Source organism: Larimichthys crocea, chromosome IV (genome assembly GCF_000972845.2).
Source record: "Larimichthys crocea isolate SSNF chromosome IV, L_crocea_2.0, whole genome shotgun sequence".
NCBI lineage: Eukaryota > Metazoa > Chordata > Actinopteri > Sciaenidae > Larimichthys > Larimichthys crocea.
The window spans coordinates 3,679,224-3,699,684 of NC_040014.1; the positions used below are offsets into that span (position 1 = coordinate 3,679,224).

General features: G+C 41.3%; 1 long non-coding RNA gene across 1 annotated transcript; it reads right to left on the reverse strand.

The window, feature by feature from the left end:
• Window positions 1-2,152: 2,152 nt before the first annotated feature.
• LOC113745742 (uncharacterized) lies at window positions 2,153-19,489 on the reverse strand. The gene is made up of 4 exons (XR_003462368.1): window positions 19,185-19,489; window positions 18,835-18,872; window positions 18,663-18,722; window positions 2,153-3,170 (listed from the first exon to the last, which is right to left on the reverse strand). It is a non-coding gene; the product is annotated as an uncharacterized LOC113745742 (long non-coding RNA).
• Between the last annotated feature and the right edge of the window lie 972 nt (window positions 19,490-20,461).

Consider the following 20,461-nt stretch of genomic DNA (forward strand, 5'->3'; position numbering starts at 1 on the left):
AGAAAGAGGAGGAACACAAGTCGAAAGATCTCCACAGGCTTCGTAATCTGCCACGATTTATGCCAAGCCCCGCAACTCCCACTTACGACTCTCGCTCAATGTTTTCCTTCTTCCTCTTTATCTTTTCTCCCCGAGTTTCATTCCACTTTCTGTCTGTTTTCTGCCTGTGTACCTTTCTGTCACGTTCGCTGTGCACCTGCACATACTCAGCTACACCCTGCCACCCTGACATCCTCCTCCTCCTCCACACTCATACCCGCGTACACATTAGTAAAACAGCTGTCTGCCAAATATTCTGACTTCAGGTAATGAGATTCAGATCCTCTGTATGTAAAAAAGATAGCTTCATGTTACCAAAACTTTATTTTTATTGGACAGTTAAACCTGTTCAATAAACAGACTGTTCAGTATAACAAAATAGAATAATATACACAGAAAATGTGTGCAACATTTTGAGAAATAGTCAACCATGAAAACTGAGAGGAACATCGATGAACAAAGGTTTAGAGTAGGTTTAGAATTTTAAAAGTTAAAACTATGGTATAAAATTTCTGATAGCATATTTTCTTCTCTTACACTTGAAAATTAAACTTAAAGTTGAGTTAATAACCAATAAAACATACTTCTGCTCAATTCAATACACTTGAGACGCATATTGCTGCTATGTAACTGACATTACTCAGACAGCTCGATGACTTTGACTTTTCTTCTTCCACTACAGTTACACTACGTTTTGACTTGTCATGAAGGCAAATTTGAATGGTTTTGTCACAAAAGAAGAAGTATTTCCTACTTGTAGCCATTTTGCCAAATAATGGGACAACCCAGCCTTCTACCTCAGAGATTGGAAAACACAATATCCTCAACAGAAAAACTGCAGCACTGTTTTTTTTCTTTTTCAAATGATTAAAACAACCAAACCAAGAAAAAGTGAAGTTGAATGAATTGATTTGAATAATTTTCCTGACAAGCTACAGGTATCTCACATATAACCTTTGTTACCTCTGAGAATGTCACATGTAAACCATGGACTTTGACAATGGAGAGGGGACCTCCAGTCCTAGCTACAGTCAACTTCAGAAAAACATTCTGACCATGATCAGTAAATACGCTTTATCATTTTCAAAAGGCAACAGTTAATCACTAAATTGTCATTTAGGTAACCAGATGGTTTTTAACTAGTAACATGTAAAGAGCAGTAAGGCAGAATGAAAGCAATCTCTGTCTCCTCAATATATTTATATATTACTAACACATACTGTTTTCTGATTTGCTCCTTTTGCTGTGCGTTGTCGGAGCTCCTTATCAAGGTGGATAAATATAAAAAAGCAAGCATCACTGTTGCTTTTTCTTTTTTCTTGGGCAAAACTGTTGACTTTTTTTTCTTATTTAACCAAGAGCACAACTTCTCCCTTTCTCACAACCATAAGTTTTGTTGTAAAAGCAGATTTTGTGAGAAAAAACGGCTAAAATGCCCATAATTATTCATGATATATTCAGTATGAACACTGAGAAGAAAACTGTAATCTTGGTAACATTATGTTTGTCTTCATAGGAGGAGACAGGGTTGAACAGAAGGTTCATATAAATTATTTTGTGGGCCTAGACATTTTCATAAACACCTAATAGTAAGTCCACACTGATCACCTATTTTTTTAATTTGGTGCATTCAATCACTTTGTACAAGTAGGTGTCCCATCCACTCTCTGTGCTCAGGGGAGTATTTGTTTATAGCGTGACCCTCTCAGGAAAGTCAACAGCTGTTTCCAGTCGGGCTTAGCGGCGACACCGCCATCCGTCAACATGATGGGTTTCGCCTTTTAATGCATCGCAGTTAACCACATCCTAATTAGAACTAATGACTTGCTCGTTAAAGAGCTCTACAGCTAATTGGCATACTGAACTGTAAGCAGGGAAACACAGCAAGGAGGTCAGGAATTTAAAAAAATCATATGAAAGTTATAAAAACGGGGCGAGGCTGTCCAGAGAAAGCCGCTAACCTTCTTATCAAACTGCATTTTTAATTAGAGATAATCAATATTCAAGGCAATGGATTTACCACAGTTTATATATCCATCAAGGATCATAAATACTTAATGCTCTAAAAAAAATATGAAACCCCAACACACTCACATTTTTATCCCCCAAGTTTATGGCAATCTGGCAAATCAGATATGATTAATTATAAATTGAACCATTACAGTGCGCTTCAGAAGCTCACGTTCACAAATTGCATCCACAACTGGGGTTGAACATGAATTTGCTCTCCTGGTATTTCTGCAGCTCGTATGCAAAGTCGCCGGGTCTGATTCACATGCAGGGTCCGTTCTGCGCCCTGTAGTTTCATTTAGATCAAAAAGACTCAAATAGACAGAGAATCACAGGATATCCAGAATATCTGATCACCCTCCCCCCCACACACACACACACCTCACCTTGCCTCTGAGAATCTCAGCTGCTCCCCAGACGATCTCATTAAATCAAAGATGTAAGAACCAAAGAGAGAAATATACAACAGAAATACTTCCCGCTATTGTCTTTACTATGAGACAGTGAATCCAGGTTAAGTGCTTCGACAGTCCTCCATGTTGGACCGTTCAGGGGAACGGCAGACACAAGTGGAAGCTTTGACAGTCACACCACATTAGTGCAGTAACTGTAAAAAGGCCTTTCTGGGATTTGTTCCCTAAAAATACTCTCACACCACTGGAAGTCTGAGCCTCTCAGGAGTCTGATTTGAAACCTTGCAGCCTGAGGACAAGGCAAGCAAAGGAAGAAAAATAAATAAAAATAAAAAACATGCCCCCAAACCGCTCCTATTACAGACACAACATGGCAAACAGCGGAAAACAATAGAGTTATTTCAGTGTAGAGCCGAGCAGGACAGAGAGCGATGGCATCTTGGGGCAGAGGGCTGCAGGGCTGGGTGGGGGCCTCGCGGGCGGAGGTGGAAGGAGGGGTGCTCTAATGGGCTTGGGGAGGCTGGTGAGCTCTGCTGGAGGCCCACAGGAGGCCCTAGCCTGTGGTCTTGCCTTGGGCAGGCCTGCCACAGCAGCAGTCAGGTGGGCTGACAGACTGAGGGAGAAGAGGCCTTCCCCATGTGGCCTGCCATCAACCCTCCGCACGTCCCATCCCTCTGCACAGATGTTCAGGGTTTGGGCAGCAACAAGCTTTGCAGAAGCAAACAAAGACAGGGATTTAACATCTCCAAGTTGCATCTGAGTGATAGCTTTCACCGCACTGCTCTAATTGAGTCATTCTGTGGTAGTTTTTAATGCAGACCGACGCATGTGTCAACATCTCTGCTGCCAGATTAAAAGTTAAACGTTCACTCATGCAACTAAAGAAGACTGAAGCATGAGGTTTATTAATTAATGGTCATTTATAGGGTTAAATTAAACATCAACACAAGCCCTCTGTGCTCACACATATTAGTACAAAGTTTGTTTTTGTGCTGTGTGTCTAAAGGATAAGAAAGGGCAGGCATCAATATGAATCTGCGCATCAACACACACAAGTCTTTTCTCTCAGGTGTGTTATGGAGTTGCTCTGTACTTACACAGTCGACCTTTAGACCCAAAGCTCCCTAAAGCCCCATCCATATAGCACGCTGTAGGAGGTAAAGATCAGGGCGGCCCAGCCTGGACTCTCCCCTTCTGACCAGCGAGGCGTGTGAAGCCTCTGGCATGACTCACAGCATGGGAAAAGTGCAGCTTTATCACCGCTGCTCAAACATTCATCACACAACCTCTCCTGCAGAGCGCTCCAAAGGGAGACAATAGCGCCTCCATCAACTCCCATCTGAAGCTGCCGATTTAGGCAGAAGGTGGCAGAGAGGCAACTTCAAAGTTTTTTGCCAGCCCGGGTCGGCGCACACATCACACCAAAGAAGAAGAAGGAGAAGAGAGGAGGGACAGCCGAGGAGGAGCAGCTCTCTCCAGTCAGGAGGGAGGTCATTATCGGGCCATGTTTACACCGGCACAGAGCACACTGATGTGTGCTGCTGTTTTAACATTTGGAATATAGTACTGCAGCCATCACTGCAGGCAAAATAGTTTATGTGTCCATGTTTGTCTATGTATGCATCTATCTATCTGTGTGTGTGTGTGTGTGGTTCTTCCAAAAGTCTACCGAGACGACTCTTTAAAAGGTATTTGCATTATTTCCTGCACAGAGAGGTGAAGGTCAGTGTTTCCCCAGTGAATATCAACATTTTTGCACAAACAGCAACATTAATACTTTATACAATACAGCATCAGGAGAATACACAGCAAAAGCACCAGATTTGACAAGTCATTTGGTTTGTTATGGGCTCCTAAAACTCTTATTCTTTTGTAACACACAAAGAAAATCTGCCATGAAGGCAACAATAACTTTCTGGTTTGTTTTGTTTCTAAATAAAATGCATTGCTCGGAAATTCAAGAAATGAGAAGACTGCACTGAACTAAATTGCAGCATGTTTATAATTTGAATTCAAAAATTAGCACCCAGAGAAAATAAGGTGTGAACCTTCATCAAGTGTTAAACTGTGAGGTGACTTGTCTCATTTTAACGTTTTCTTTGGTGAATCTAATGCACTTTTGTACACATTTTTGCTTGTTATGATAAACAGTTTTTGGAGTGTTGAAACAATTCATTCATTCATTTGTTATCTTTCTCAAGTATCAGGTGTAAATATACACAGGTATAAATATATACGGGCGTAAAAATATTTGGGTAATAACTAATTTTTAGTCCTTACCCATTGGTCCATTTCTGGCAGGTCAGATCAGCTGTCTTGCAGCTTTAGGCAGTTCTGTGATCTGCTTTCCCTCGATGCTTCTGTCAAAAGCTCTGTTCTAAACTGCAGTAAACTTGTTTTAATATTATTGGAGTAGTATTTCACATGTTGCAGCTGTAGTGTTGGCTGTGCTGCGACAGAAACAAAACTGAACTGCGCTGCAAAACAGACCATATTTTCTGCATCTTCACAGCTGCTGGTCCATATTTTTCTTCTTTCTATTTTTGTCCACATTTTTGAGGATGCAGCCATCTTGTCTGAATAAATCTTTCTTGGAATCGCCAATGGAGAAAAACGATCGGGGGGTTCAGTGTTTATGTTCAGTGTGAGCTATCTATGTTGTGATTAATTCAATTCATCTGTACGGTGTGACATTAAAAATGGTATGTTTTGCCAGTGCAGAGAAGCCAATTAAAATGTGTAGTGTAAGTAAACTCAACATAGAAGATCATCCAGGGTCTGCCCAGCATTAGGATGAGTAAATTGTTTTGTTTATACTATACTGGGCATTAAAAAAACAGTTGGGATCCTTTTAAGAATCAAGAACAAATAAATGTGCAGTTATTTCTCTCGGTGGCAGCGATGTTTACAGACCTGCTGTGCCCCTCCTGTATCTACAGACCAGTTAACCTATATTTCAAAAACATACAGTGTGAAAATAGAAAAACAAAGTCAAACTATGCCATATCACTGGTGTCAAGTGAAGTATGATTGCATATTTGAATTGGAAATCTGGCAAAGTGATGATAATAACCTCGTGCACTTGCTCGGAAGGCAAGAAGAGGGTTAAATGAACAAAGCCTCGAAAAAGAGTCCAATTCTCCAGCTCCTGCCCCAATCCTCGCAGTTACCCCCACAAAGTACACAAGAAAAAAGAAAATAGTATCATGCATATCATTCATTAGCAGCAAATAAAAGAAATTCTCTCTAATAGTGCCCCCAAATCCCAGAGCTCCCAGCACCACGGAGCGGGGAACTAAAGAAATGGGGGAGAGAGATGCAAAAGGAAGCCGTCTCCCTCAAGTGCTTGTTAGGCCCAAATTATTATGGCGATGAATAATTTTAAAAATAAATAAGAAAATAAATAAATAAAAAAAGAAACATTTATAGATCTAAGTATTATCAGAGGAGCCGCGAGTCTGTTGCCAAGCTCTCTGGGCCCGTTTGAAATCCGCCTTTGTTTTTCACTTTGATCTTTAACTGCTAACCTATCCATCGCTTCACCTGGTCCCTGTACACACTTCTTCACCCACTTCCTCCCATTAAACTTTTTTTTCTACGTGGCACGGCACTGCCCGCACTAAGTGGTAATCATAATCCCATCATCATCGTCATCATCATCATCCTTCTCTTCGTCGTCATTAACTTTCTGTTCTTTCACAACAATAATTAACATACTGCACAGAGAGCAAGATCAGGCAGAGAGATGCATGAGTAAATGAGGGAATATAGAGGAACGCTGAGCAAAGAGAGGAGGCAAGGCAGCCATGTTGGAGGAAGAAAGAGAGGAAGGAGACATGAGAGAAAGCTGCGACCAGCTCCTCTACTCGTGCACATCCTTTCCTCTTATCACAATTTCTCTGATTTACTTTCCTTTCCCACTCTTTTGTTTTGTCTCGTTTCATCTCACTTCCTTTCCTTTTGCTTTGTCTCATCTACTTACTGTATATCTTTTCTCCTTGTTTGCTCTTTCCTCTCCTCTCATGTCATTTCCTCTCAGTTTCTCTGGCACCATCTTCTCGCATAACCCCCCCCTTTTACCCTTCTCTCATTTCGTTTTAATTGACATCATGTCTCGTTTCCTCTTTTATTCCTCTAAATTTAGTTTTTCTTGATTTGATTCCTCATCCTTTCCTACCCTTGTTTCCTCTCCTTTCATCTCATTTTGCCTTTTCACCTCTTAATGTTCCCTTTCTTTTGCTTTGATGGAATTTCCTCTTCCTTCTTTTCTTCTGTTCCCCTCTCACACTGTCTTCTGTCATCCACTTTTCACTCCTACTGTGTTTCCTCTTCTTGCTTTCTCTCATTTCATTTTCTCATGTATACTTTCCTCCTCTACTGTTTTCCCTCTTTTTGTTGTCCTTCTAATCAAGCTTTCTTACGTTTACATTCATCTCATTCCACTTTTTCTTTCCTTTTGTCTCATTTCCTTTCCTTACAACTTTATGATCCTCATTTCCTCCTCTTTCTTGCTTTCTCTTTTCTAATTTCCTTTTCTCTCATCTCATTTTTTCTCCTATGTCTAGTTCTTCCTCCTCTCCTTGTTTTTTCTCCTTTTGCTTCCTCTGGTCGGTTTCTCACCTTCTCAGCCACTTTGCTTCCGTTTGCAGATTCCCTTTTAATCTTGGTTTATTTCCTCTTGCTTTCTCTTATGTCCCTTTGTCTCCTTTATATTCCTATACCATATCTTCTAATTTTTCCTCTTCATCTTTTTCTCATTTCATGTTTTCTTATCTCATTTTGTCTGCTCTACAGTTTACTTTCCTCTTCCTTGTTAATTTCAATTTCTTTCTTTCCTAACACTTTCCTCTTGCTTTGCTTTTCATTTACTTAACTTCTCAAGATATCCCTCATTTCTTTTCCTCTCCCCTTGTTTTCTTTTTCATCTCATTTTGTCTCCACTTCTCTTCATGCTCCCTTCTCTGACCCTCTTTTCCTCTCACCCCATCTCCTCACACCCCTTGATGTTTTCTCTACTTTCATCTTGTTTCCTTTCCTCTCATTTCCTATGCCCTCATCTCATTTAGTCTCCTTTAATCTATTTCCCTTTTCTCTTCTTGCTTCTCCCCCTTGCTTTTTCCTTGTTTCACTCTTTTTTTACACTCTTTTCTTCTCCTAATTTCTACTACATTTTTTTTGTTTCCTCTTATCTAATCCACTTTTCTTTCCTCAAATTTGTTTCCCCTTTCTCTTACTACCTTTTATGTTTTTTACCTCAACCTTTTTCTCCTTGTTTCAACTCTTATTTCCTTTCTCCCAATCTTTCCTTCTCACCTCTTCTTTTCCCGCATTTCTCCTCTTATCTCCTTGTTTCCTCTCTTCCCCTCCCCTTGTCTTCTCTTCTCTGAAGGTTTCTGACCTCCAGTGCAGGGACATCCCAAACCCTGCTCTGTGCCCGGCCTCTGATTGATATTGTAATGAGACGTATCCCAACATCCCTTCCTCCCTGTACTCTTCCCCACCTTGTCCTCCCTGACTCCTGACTGTCTTTCCTGGTACCCTTCCTCACCCCCTCTACACCCTTTGCTCCCTGAGCCCCCGAGTGGCTCGCTCGATTCTGTTTCATCACACATCAAACAGGCCTGACGCTCTCCACACAGGCAGGACCCAGGGACCACAACATCTGCACGGGGAGGCAGGTTGGGGGGTACGTGGGGGGGGACTCCGGCCTCTGAGGGGGGGAGGGAGGACACACCGTGCTACCAGCAGATGTCACCAGGACCTGAACAGCAGGCTGGGGGGATGCCGCGGGGAAAGAGACGTAGTGAGGGACCCACCCCTGCAGCCCAGCCTGAGGAACGTGGAGAGAGGAGATGAACCTGACTGTCTCCAAAGACTCCTCCTCTGCTCCCTTCTTCTCTCCTCACCTTGCAGCTTAGCTCCCCCTCCTGCTCCCCCTTTTGACAGTACAATTAGGTAATTAGTCACCTCAGCGCTAATAACCTAATCATTACTTGTCTGCGTGTGTTTTCTCTCCATTTCAAAATCCGTGTCCTCCACAGGCGCTCCCCTGAGTCCTGACGTGGAGGTGGAGGGGCAGAGGAGGCGTACAATTACCTTTGTCTGGCTACTCCCCGTGGCACAGAGAGAGCCAAGGCTCTGATCCAGACCAAAGCAAAGGCCGTTTTTAATGGAGACAGAGAGTCTGCTCTTTGTAGAGGGTCAAGATTGCTCTCACATCCATTAACACCAGAGCTATTTCATCATTGCCTCGTTCTGGCAGACGGGAGCTGTAGAGGGACTGTGATCAGCCTCCGTTGAGCACAGACGCTGACATTTCCCCAGTTAGTGAAAGTGGCAATCGGGAGCTTCTGCTGTCAATGAGTCATCAAAGGGCTTGTTTGAGAACAGCTGTTGACGTCAGTGCACTGCCACAAGCATTAACCCTAGTTGAGAAGTGAAGTTTTTTTTTCTTTTTGCCGAATTGCTGATGATCCTTTCATCTGCATGGGCAACATGCAGATCTCAAAGTTCACAGAAATGTTATCTGTCATTAGAAGGGGATCATTTTGACAGCATTTTTAAAATGAGTTGGAAAGGTTGAGCAGAACAACAAATGTTAAGAATGTAGTTTTTGCATGTTTTACCCCTTTATTAAAAATACCTTATTTTACACAGCCGTACAGTATAAATTAAAATAAATAAATTATAATGTGTCCTTCTTGAAGCTATTGGATTCCATTAATTTCAGTACAGTATGAAACTCAACTTGGATAACATTATTAAGAACACTTGAGATTTACTTCTGTCTACTTTTAAAAGTTATCATCCTGGGCTAATACATGCACGCTTAAGGCTTTAGACTTGAGATATAAGTTAAAATAACGAGGGTACTTAAGTCTTGACCTAAGACTAAAAGCAAAAAACAGTCAACATTCAGAAGTTAATTACCATCCTGAGGCTACTGACACAGCTCTAAACACAAAATGCTCAACCACAATGTAATTCTAATAGTCAGGATTTGGAGATCTGAAAGAGTTTTGTCTTGAATTCTAATTTTCTTTTGAAGACTTGGATGTGTCAAAAATAAAAGTTGTGCTACCTTGCTGAGATTAAAATAAATTAACAAAAAAATAAGATGCCATGGTGCTCACTTGGATGGATTATGTGTCTATCTCTATAATTTAAAGTCTGCACATTGATTTTTTTTTTCAAACCAAACTGAACCGAATGGAGACCAATAACTGCTCACAAGGTCAGAAAAACATTAAAAACATCAAGAATATGGACTTGAAAACAGTCAGCAGTAAGTTAATGTAAAGAAGCAAATAGGCTAAAACATGCAAAAATATTGGCCCCCAGTCTTTCAGCTGACCATTCCTGGATTTTTAAACTCAAGGCAACAACCACATCTACTTTTCCTATTCGAATAATTTCCAAATCTCCACTGACTACAAGTTTTCCCAGCAGCACAGCAAAGCTGCTCATCTTTGCCATGAAACCATCCTCATCCATTCCTCATAATCTAGTCTCATGTTTTTGGTTTGTGGAGTTCGGATCCCCCGCTGTGCTTGCAGCGACAGCTGTGGTGTCTTCCTCTTTATTATTCAGATTTCTTGGAGCCAAACAGCTGTTTTGCATGGCAGATTAAATCAGAGCTTGTCCTGACTCCTGACATTCAGGTGACAGATAGAAGGCCTGAGCTCTTGAATTATGGCACAGCAATAAAGACAAGATGCTGTTGAAAACTAGCTGATAGCATAATCCCCAGTATACCAATGAAGAATTGTGACAGAATGTACTTTTTAAATGTACTGTGAGGGTTGTTACTGAGAAATCTTTACATAGTGTACATCCATACTTGTATATAAATTAACTTTTACATCGAATAAAACATCTAGGCTTCATGTACAGGGATTTTTAACTCCGGAGACAAGCGTCAAAGCACACAGAGAGAAAATTAATCGCTGCAGCCAGTAACAATATTTCTCCTCCATAACAAACTGCAGCAAATGGATTTCACAACCAAGTGCTTGGTAGGCAGCAGCCTTTATTAGACAGACCTGAATGCATTACTTTAGCTTGACGGCGAAGTCGGCGCACTTTATCACGGTCCGGGTAATGAGAGATAACTTCCCTGCGTCTGCGGGAAGCGAGTCCGGCACCACAACCCCCATGCATTTTTTATCAGCTGCAATTACTCAGAGCTTGTTGATATTTCCCATTCGTTTCATTTGGGAACATTTGCATCAAATAACCAGAGGCCTGCTGTAGGGCTAACTGAACCATGCTGCAGTAAATTATAGGTCTCCGACTGTCCGACAAGTCACCGGAGGATTTGCTAATGGCCAGGCTGCAGCACGAGAGGTCAGCCAGTTTCTTTTGACGTCTGGTCTGTTGTCAGCTCAGTTGGCAATTCTCCAATTTAACAATTCCTGGGTCAAAACTTGTGAATGTTGTCTTTTTATTCTGCAAACCATTCATACGGTGTGATCAGTATCAACACACAAGAGGTTCGGCTTTGGGTCCCGTATGTCTGCTTGTTTGTTAGTATCTTGAAAAGTACTCAACAGATTTTTATGAAATTTAGTGGGAAGTTTGGGCCAAAGAAGAACTAGATGGAGCAAAAGGTTCAATCCTTGGCTCAATATAAATCTTCCTGTAGAGGCCACACACATTTGTTAAATGGAGTGCATTTTGTTTCACAATGTGCCTCTCATTCACCCACAACCATTCACAGTCTCACACTGATGGATTGTGACGAAGACTTTGCCGGACCTTCAGGAAGTACTTGGGGTTCAATGCCATGCACGAGGACACAGGTCAATGAAATAACTCCCTAAACCCCCAAAAGTTTTTAATTGGCTCCACTGATATGCCAATGTTCTCGTTGTGGCTTAATTGACATGAAACTGCCCTTACTCTTGAATACATTGGTCAACTGCATCATAATTTACACAGAACATGGCACATCTGATTATTCTGGTGATTCTGCAAAATTTGCATCTCATTGGCCATGAATTAGGGGCCATGTGTCTGAATTACTTACATTTTATACAAAGCCCTAATAATTCCAAACATCATTAGCTTGTCTCTAGCTATGTGTCTCAGATTATAAATTACACATTTGGATTGTGCAGACCTAGCTGAGGTTTGTGTTTGTTTAATACTCCTAGATTTTCAGCTTTCCTCACAAATTCAGTTCCCTACCTCAACAATAAAGTAGTAGAGTAGAACAAGAGCCACAGAGTAAAGAAAGAGGACTGCATTGTGTGGTACTGTTTCTGTGCCATATTACACATTTCTCTCATCAATCATAATTACAGCAGTTCTGCTGAATTAATGCTGCAGGCGTGAAGTAGAGATGAAGGGCTGAATATCCATATCTCACTGACAGGACTGGGTAGATCAGGGCTGATTGACAGGCAGACTTCTAAGCCAATCAAGGTGCAGAGATCAGGGTGGCTGCTTCCTGGTGTCTCAGATTTGATGTAATTGACAGGTGCTGGGAGATGTTTGGGGGTCCTGGTGGAGCTCTGTGCCGTTTATGCAGATTAACATGTCAAAAGTACAAATGAATAAATAAACTGGTAAGCACAAATCAGGCATTTAGCCTGAGGGGATGCCATCATTACCAGATTAAACAAAGTGACTAATCACAAAAACAATCCGCTTCAGAAGTCAAGGAAGTCAAGAGACTGCAAAGCTTGGGGGTGAGAAGCTAAGTCATCTTAACTATCAGCTATAGGAAAACAAAGATATGAATTCATAGTTAATGGAGCAATGACAGAATTTTATTTTTAAACAAATATTGTAGATTATGGAGCTGAGAGGTGGCTGCTTTGATGAGAGGAAGTATTTGCCTTTCTGCAATATTTACATGGTGACATATAGGAGAATCGGAAGCCTTTGACAAAAGAAATGCAAAATTCAAACTGAAAAAAATGCCTTGAGGATGGGGTCATGGGGATGGCACAAATTCCCAAAGCAGCCAGCCAGTGTGGGTACCTGAAGTAGAGAGCTTGTGGGAATACTTTGGGTCAGTCTTAAGAAGAACGTGGGATAACAGATGACGAACAAACGACCCCCACGCAGGGTGTTTTGACACTAAAAAGAAGATCCTTCTCCCTTTGAAACCCAAATGAGCTGATGCGAGGTCTTCATTCCAAACACACACCCATGCCACTGCCCATGAATCCTTAGATGTTGGAGTCTGAACCAGAACTGATGTTTTTTCTTTTCTTTTTTTTTTTTTAATAGTGTTGTTTTTATATCACCGAGCTGACCAGAGCAGCCGTAACCCCAGCTTGAACTTCCTTCATGCCTGGACACAACTCAGCTGTAAACACATCACTTCTCTTAAATTGGCCTAAAAGCGCCCCTGGTTTCCAGACTTCCCTCCATGCGCCGTGGACACCAGCCTCCTTTGACCTTCACACCAAGCCGTGGCCCAAACCTCAGCTATTGATTTTTCTAACTATCTGTTTACTCCTCGTCTGCACACTTTCCCAGCTGCTTGGAGAGCATCGTTTGCCCCGAGGCGATCAGCGGGGCTCAGCTTGTTCCAGTCTTTGATCATCGTTCAGCCAGCGGATTAACATATGCACACTCTCTTCCTCTCTTTGTCGCTGAGCTTGATAATAAATCTATGGCCTTCCTCTCTCTCCCTTTTTCTCTCCCTCTCTCTCCTCCCTCTCTTTCGCTCCAATATGGGACGAGCCATGAATCAATCACCCCGCTTTACGCCTCGTGTCCGACATGGATGCAAATCACAGAAGGATCTGTGGGTAAAGCTCTGCTTATTAAAACCCGATGCCTGACTCATTACAACCCGCTCATGCACATGCATGTCGCCAAGATGAACAGCAGGTAGCACGCGTGAAATACAGCAACATTGGTGGAGATAAAACACAGACAGACGAGATTAACCGATTTCTGCATCTCTTATCTCAACGGAGGCCAAAAATAAGCCTCACCCACTTTGCCAAAACTAAAAGAGAATCGAAAGCTAATGAAGTTAATTACAGCGTCATTGTGGGAGGTTACAGCCTCGTCTAAAAAGAGGCTTAATCTGAGGGAAACTGCAGTGCAGAGGCTCGCCTTTGTACCTGCCCTCGCTGTGCAGTAAGTGTACTAATTAAGGTTGGTTTGAGCCTACAACCACCCCAGTTAGCTCACTTAAAGGGCCAGGGCTTCTGGGGTTTAGAACAACACTCTGCAAGTAGGACACTGAGTAAATGTGTGTGAGACTGAGCAGGAAAAAGAAAAAGTGTGTGTATTTCCAGGTAGACAGGTGACTTTTTTTTCTTAAAAAGCAACCTATGTGGTTTCTCTAATGGCCACTGTTGAGACACGCCCTCACTCCCCGTTGCCTTTCTTATTTATTACGACCTAATTATATCAGTGTGTCAGCTAACGTAACCAGCTCCTTGCCCTAAATGCCGCAATGCTCTCGTGGCTGAGCTCGTACTTGCAGACCTTATGTTTCCGAGCCGTGTACCATTTAACCACGGCTTCTCGAGGCACACAGGGTTGTTTAGCCTGCACTTTTTTTCCCCTGCTCAGTCCATCAAGAATGCAACGGATGAGGCAGAGGAGTACATGCGGTTAATAAAAATACAGTAACAACATGAGCTTAGGACTGGCAGGAGGAGAAGGAGGAGTGAATTTGGACGAGTTCCCCTCCTAATCATCAGCAAGTCGGCCTGAGTGAGGCCTGCAAGGTACAGGAGCTGGGGCCCTATTAAAAAAACGGAAGCCCAGCTTGCCGGAAAAGATCCGTCCTCTCACCTCGGAAAACAACAACCCTGCTCGCCCCGACAGCGAGACAATCAGCCGTGCGCTGCTCAGGGTGAGGCGGCGTGACCCGCCGTGCCGAGATGAAGCCAGTTCTACACACTGATGAGCGCTTTCACAGACATCAAACGGGGGTGCTGCAGACCTCCCCACGACCTGCCTGTGCTGCCTTGTCTCCTGCTCTCTGCTTTTATTTGAGGTTGATACGGGCAGACAGATCGGCAAATATCGATCATGGCGTGCTTGGTAAAATTCTCCCTCCAGGTTTGAGAGGTGATTACAGGCCCTGGACCCAGCTGATGCAGACTGGGTGTGTGTATGTGTGTACATTTAGGTTTTTCCTACCCCACCTGTCAGGCAGGCCGGGGAGAGCGGCCCTATATTCTTTGGTTCGAGTGTCTCCAATCATCTGCAGAAGAGAGACGTCTTTAAAAAAACACCCAGACAGACTGGCAGGCAGGCACACTGTACAACACAGAAAATAGGTTATAAAGCGCAGAGAATAATGCATGTGAATCCCAATCATCAAAATTCAAATGATTTGGATGCATCCCCAACCAGCCCTCCTCTCCTTGTCTGCCTTCTGTCGAGGCCTCAGAACTCACCAATAGGATCGGAGGGAAACAGGCTGCAGATTCAGAGGGTTTGCATTAGGAATGGCCCGTTATTAATTAAGCTTGTGGGGAGTTTTTTGACAGCGGCTCCCGAGGCGGCGAGCGGTGTGGATCTTGGCGCTGACCTGGCCCAGCAGGGGTAGGAGCTGTGTCTTTGAGGTGGTGGTGGTGGTGGGGGTAGCCGGGTAGAATGGGTGGTGGGCGGGAGAGAAAGAGGAGGAAGGGGTGGGGGTGGAAGGCTGGCTCCATGCCGACAGCCAGGCCTGCCACGTCTGCGTGCCCGCTTTGAAGTGTCACCTTGAGGGAAGAGCCGATGGCCGGGAAGCCGGGAGGGCGGGAGCCGCGGAGAGGAGTGGCACGGTTGGCATTGCCAGACATGGCGCTTTAATATTGCATGGGCCCCCGTCCATCTCTGTACACACTCAGGACATTCCTTCTGCTTGATTTAGTTTGAAAGTAGATCTTTGTTTTTTTTTCCCCTCTCTCTCTCTCTCTCCTTTCCCCTCCTCTCTCACCATGCTGTGGCTCAACACCTGTGCTGGTTTTGTGCTCATTCTTGCCTGAACAAATGTCAAGCTCTGCAGTCAGAAGAACTTTAACAACTCCCTGCATTATCAAAGTTGACAGTGTTGCATTTGGCCTGCTGAGTGATGCAAAGTAGATGCATATGGCTTCTTATAACTACATTAAATAATTACACTGCAAAAGTCATCTCCAGCTCCAAAGTCAGTTCATCTAAAATTGATTTTTAGACAGCAATATTTAACATTTTCTATTAAAAATTTAAATGTTCTTAAAACAAGTGAAAAAAAAAACAGCCAGTGCAGTGAGAATATTTTAACATATTTGTATTAGAAAACAACATAATTCAGGAATTTTACAAAAATGACCAAATGTAACAAGAAAACAAGACTAAAAGAAGACTGCGCACACAAAACACAACAAAAACCATCTGCCAACACATCTGTGTTGAACATAGAAAGAATTCTGACTGATTGAGTGCACAAATGTTTTGTACTTGCTGGACTTTGGGTTACACCCACCTCAACTCTGTTCTTCCCTTCTACCTTCATGCATATAGACATAAGAAAGAATAAGACAGTTTGCTCCATGAGATTCAAGAAAAATTTTAATCTGGTTTTAGAAAATGCATGAGATGAAGTTAATCTGTATTGACAGACTTTCTTCACTTATTTTAAGAAAATATCACATTTTTAAGACTAAGTTATTGGCAAAAATGACTTTATGAGAAGCAATTTATGATTATCTTTTTCCTCAGAATAAAAATATAGAGCCTGGTAAATCAGTAATGATGTGTCTTATGGGCCGACTTTCTGCAAAATATAAGGAATATTCACTCTGGTGTTGCTAATTGCTAATGTTGCTTTCATCACTTCCTCACATGGCGTCTTCCTTTATGAAAATGAAACCATATCACTGGGGACTAAACTTAAACTTTTACTATTTCTTTCCAGTTGCGCTGTGTTTGCCTGACCTGCTGCCAGCACAGTTACAGAGCGCGGCGGAGAATCAAACATGGCGTTAGTTTGAGGAGATGCAAGAGAGGGAGTTTATCAACAGAGGCTGCAGGAAGGAGGTGTTTTGAAGTGAGGAAAAACGTATTTAAAAAAACACTCACACTGCACGCACTTTCTACCCACTTTAACAACCGTCCCAGTTCACAAATAGCAGTTTTAACTCCCCTGATTAGCACTGACATCTGCAGCCTTTCATCTCTCCCTCCATCTTGTTTTTTTAATCAGATTAACCCAAACGGGCATCCTTTAATGGCCTCTTTTTTTAGGAAAGCTGAAAGAGGAGAGATAATTAAAATAATTAAACCGCTGGGACTGGTCTGTGAGTGCTCATCTCCCGCTCTTTTCTTTTCTTCTTGCCTTCAAGTTTTGATTCTGCTTTGCTTACTGATTCAAGCAGCACAGAGAGAGAAAGACTCATCATCCTCACTTAATTGCGTTAAGTTGACTCTCGGAGGTCCAATTTTTCCCTCCAAAACCAACTGCCAATGTAGGATCTGATCTTTAGGTGCATGTCAGCTATCTAAATGTGGAAGTAGAGGGGGGAGGGCACGTTTCTAAACAGCCTTTATGGAGCATATTTATTTAGTCAGTGAGTGTATTTTGCATAAGGCCAAAGATAAAAAAGGGGGGAAAAAAAGTATCCTCTTTAATGATTATTTATTCATGGACTTTTAAGCTTTTAATGAGGACAAATGAAGCCGTTTTCCAGAGTGTCAGTATGTAGTATGCTTACCAAAAATATTCTTGTTTAGCATTTTCTTTTGCACTGTGTCCGTGAGGAATAAACACTAACATTTAAATATAACTAGGAGTTTGGAGCAAGACTTTTAAGCGATCAGTTTATCTTGATCTTGCATGAATATAAAATTTCCCACAAGTTTTGATCAGACTCGGTGATGATGATTTATTCATTTCTAGTAATCCCTGTAATTGAAGCTAAATTGATCAAATGTAATTGATGACGACTGCATAGGAAAGCTTTTAAAATTTAAGTGGTTTATAAGAGTCGAAATGCTTTCCAGAACTACATTTTTCTAACTTCTTTCAAACTAAAACATAGACAGCAACTTTATTAATCAACGACCTCCTGAACTTGCCAAATATATGCTCTCTTATATCAATTATTCACACCCGTGTAATTCATTCTCATTCATATGAACACATGTGTTGTACGTTTGTACCTTCTAACTTCTACACTGACAACCCGAGGAGAAAAAAAAAAAATAGGCTATAACGCACCGACTGAGTTATATTTTGCATTATAGGTGTACATATCTTGAATATTATAATAACACGTCTTCAGATGAATTCAAACTTTACTTCCTGTCAAAAAGAATCTAATGAATTCTTGCATGAGGATTTTACCGAGAGCAAGAGCCCCGACATCCTCCTCGGAGTGCAGCCCCAACTTTACACAAGCTCGGATGTCTTTTTCCCACCTCATACACTTTCGCTTCATTCAGATCATTTTCACAGGGCTTCATTTCAAGTTGGCATAAAAAAAAACGAAAGAATCCCTTTGCTGGAAATACTTAAGATTTATGTTTAAATTTTCATGGAATCTTTGAGAACATTGAGGAGCAATTTCACATTTGCACTGACATCTAATTTCTCAAGTAGAGTCTGAAAGCACAAATTGCCAAGGATTCCCTATGTGCCCAATTATCCTGCATCAATTTCCTTGACCCTGCGGAATGCTGGTAAATTAATCATACCACTTTTTTTTTTTTTTTTTTTTTTGGACTCTCTCGTGAAATACATATGCACGCGTTTGATAAACTAATCATACTTGGTCGGTTATACTCACAAAAAATGATTCAGTCCTGGAAGCAAGATGAGAGTTAAAAGCAAGGCCCAGGGATCTGGGAGCTGATAAAATACACACACTCACGTATGTACATACACACGCGCAAAATACAAAACACAAAATGACTGAATACTGCCAAGAAAAAAAAAAAATCTACTACTGGTATGTACATATTTGCATAAAAAAAAATCTAACAAATTCATGAATTAATAAGGTGGAGTTAATTGTTTGAATCAATGTGGACAAAGTAATATTGTTGGTTTCGGTTTATTGTCTGCTGTCTTTGGAGAACGTGGTTCTGTTTTTTGTCCGTGACATGACTATTCCATCACTAAATAAGCTCTTCTTGTCAATATGATCAATTCTGCTGTCATATATTGACCTTAGCATCACCATTAACAGCCTAAGGATCTGAATCATCTTCAATCAGCAGCTGTGTAACACTATATTTACCAGAGTGCCTTACCTGTTGATCCCAACATGGTTGCAGAGTCCGGGGATAGTTTTTTTGGAGCAACAGTGTCCTCTGGTGGAAAAAGGACAACAAACAGAAGAATAAAAGTAAACACAAACAAACATGGAAACGGGGACACCTACAGCATCTGTGAAAAAGAAAAAGATCACAGAAATGTACTTACCTTCTTTTTTGGACAGTCAGCAGAAAAGATGGGGTATTCTAGAAATGTCAGACAATAAACTTTAGGTTAGAAAAAAAAAAAGAAGTTATGAGTTATAAAAGTTTGGAACAGAAATTTCAAACACCTGTCTTTGATATAAGACACCAAACAAAGACCATAAAATCCAGCTAAGTTAGCAATATTTTACTTCTTAAGATATAACCACTATCAGCAGCTTTAAAGTCCATCCAGACACAGCTGTAAAACCTCCAATAAAGGCAGCACACACATCGAGACTAGCTTATGACACTGATGAATTTCAATTTTCATATTTTCTGGCTTACAGTTATTTAAACAAAATCTTGACTTACTCTTTCTGGACGACAGGGAATGGCTCCTTGTCCATCTTTTGTTAAGCTCGCGTTAAACCGATACGTTTAACATTAATATTTCAGGCTCACTCACAGACTTTGCTGGTTATTCGACATGTTGATGAATACGCAGAGAAGAACGATACCACTTTGTTGTCTTATTAAATATGCAACTGAGTCAGGAGACAACTATAAAACGCTAAAAAATATATATGTTAATATACCTTTATCACCGTCCTCATTTTGACAGGCTATAGTAAACACAGGTGTTTTCAACGATACTAATTAAGGTCCCGTCCCATTCAGGTCAGACAGAGTCAGGGCGCTGCTGCTCTGCGTGTTGGCTCGCTGGAAAGTTTCCGCTGCAATTAATGGAACGGAGCCTTAATTAGTATCATTGGAAACACCTGCGTGTCCACTGTTAGCGCTAAACTAAGCCAATGAGCTTCGTGTTGAGCTAACAGAGTGGGACCTGCTAACCCTTCACAATAAAAGCAAGTAAGTGTAGCGTTATGTTGTTAAACCTATTCCTTTAAAAACTGCTTCACTACAGAAATTACAGTTATAATTTAATATACAGGTTACTTTTTAATTTTCTAAATGACAGCTATCTCACTACCTAAATAATATACTTACTAATAATAGCAGTAGTAGAACTATTAAGTGATGTTTGGGCTGTAAGGATTTTTGTATCATAAGTAGGACATGGTGTTGCTATCAATGACATAACAATACTATACTTTGATACCTTCATTTGGGAAAGATAAACCTTTTTTTCCTCCATTGAACAGCTCAATAAATCCTCTAAGCCAATGCAGAGAGCCTCCAGGTAGTGTGCTTGTGAAAAATGATTCCTGAACCAACCCTATATTATAGGAGGTTTATGATCTAGAATGGCAAACATCTAATCAAATAATGCAAATAAGCCAATTCAATGCCATTGAACATAAGAAAAAATGTCTAGACTAAAAATGATTTTCATTAGCAATATTCGCTAAATTAAAAATAGCCTACACTTTCCCAGAGCAGAAAGTGACATTCAAATTTCTTTTGTCAAATCAACAATTCACCACCAAATATTTTTGATCCAAGATAAGTAAAGGTAGCAGCATTTAGGAAGATGGAGCATTTAGCTTTTTTGCTAAAAATGACCAAAATTTTAATTTTATTATCATTCCAATATTTGCCTAAGCATTTAATCGTTTTATCCCACTCTAGGGCTCATACCTGGGCTTTCATACCCAGGTGGGCCTTATATCGCACGGCTGACCACCAAA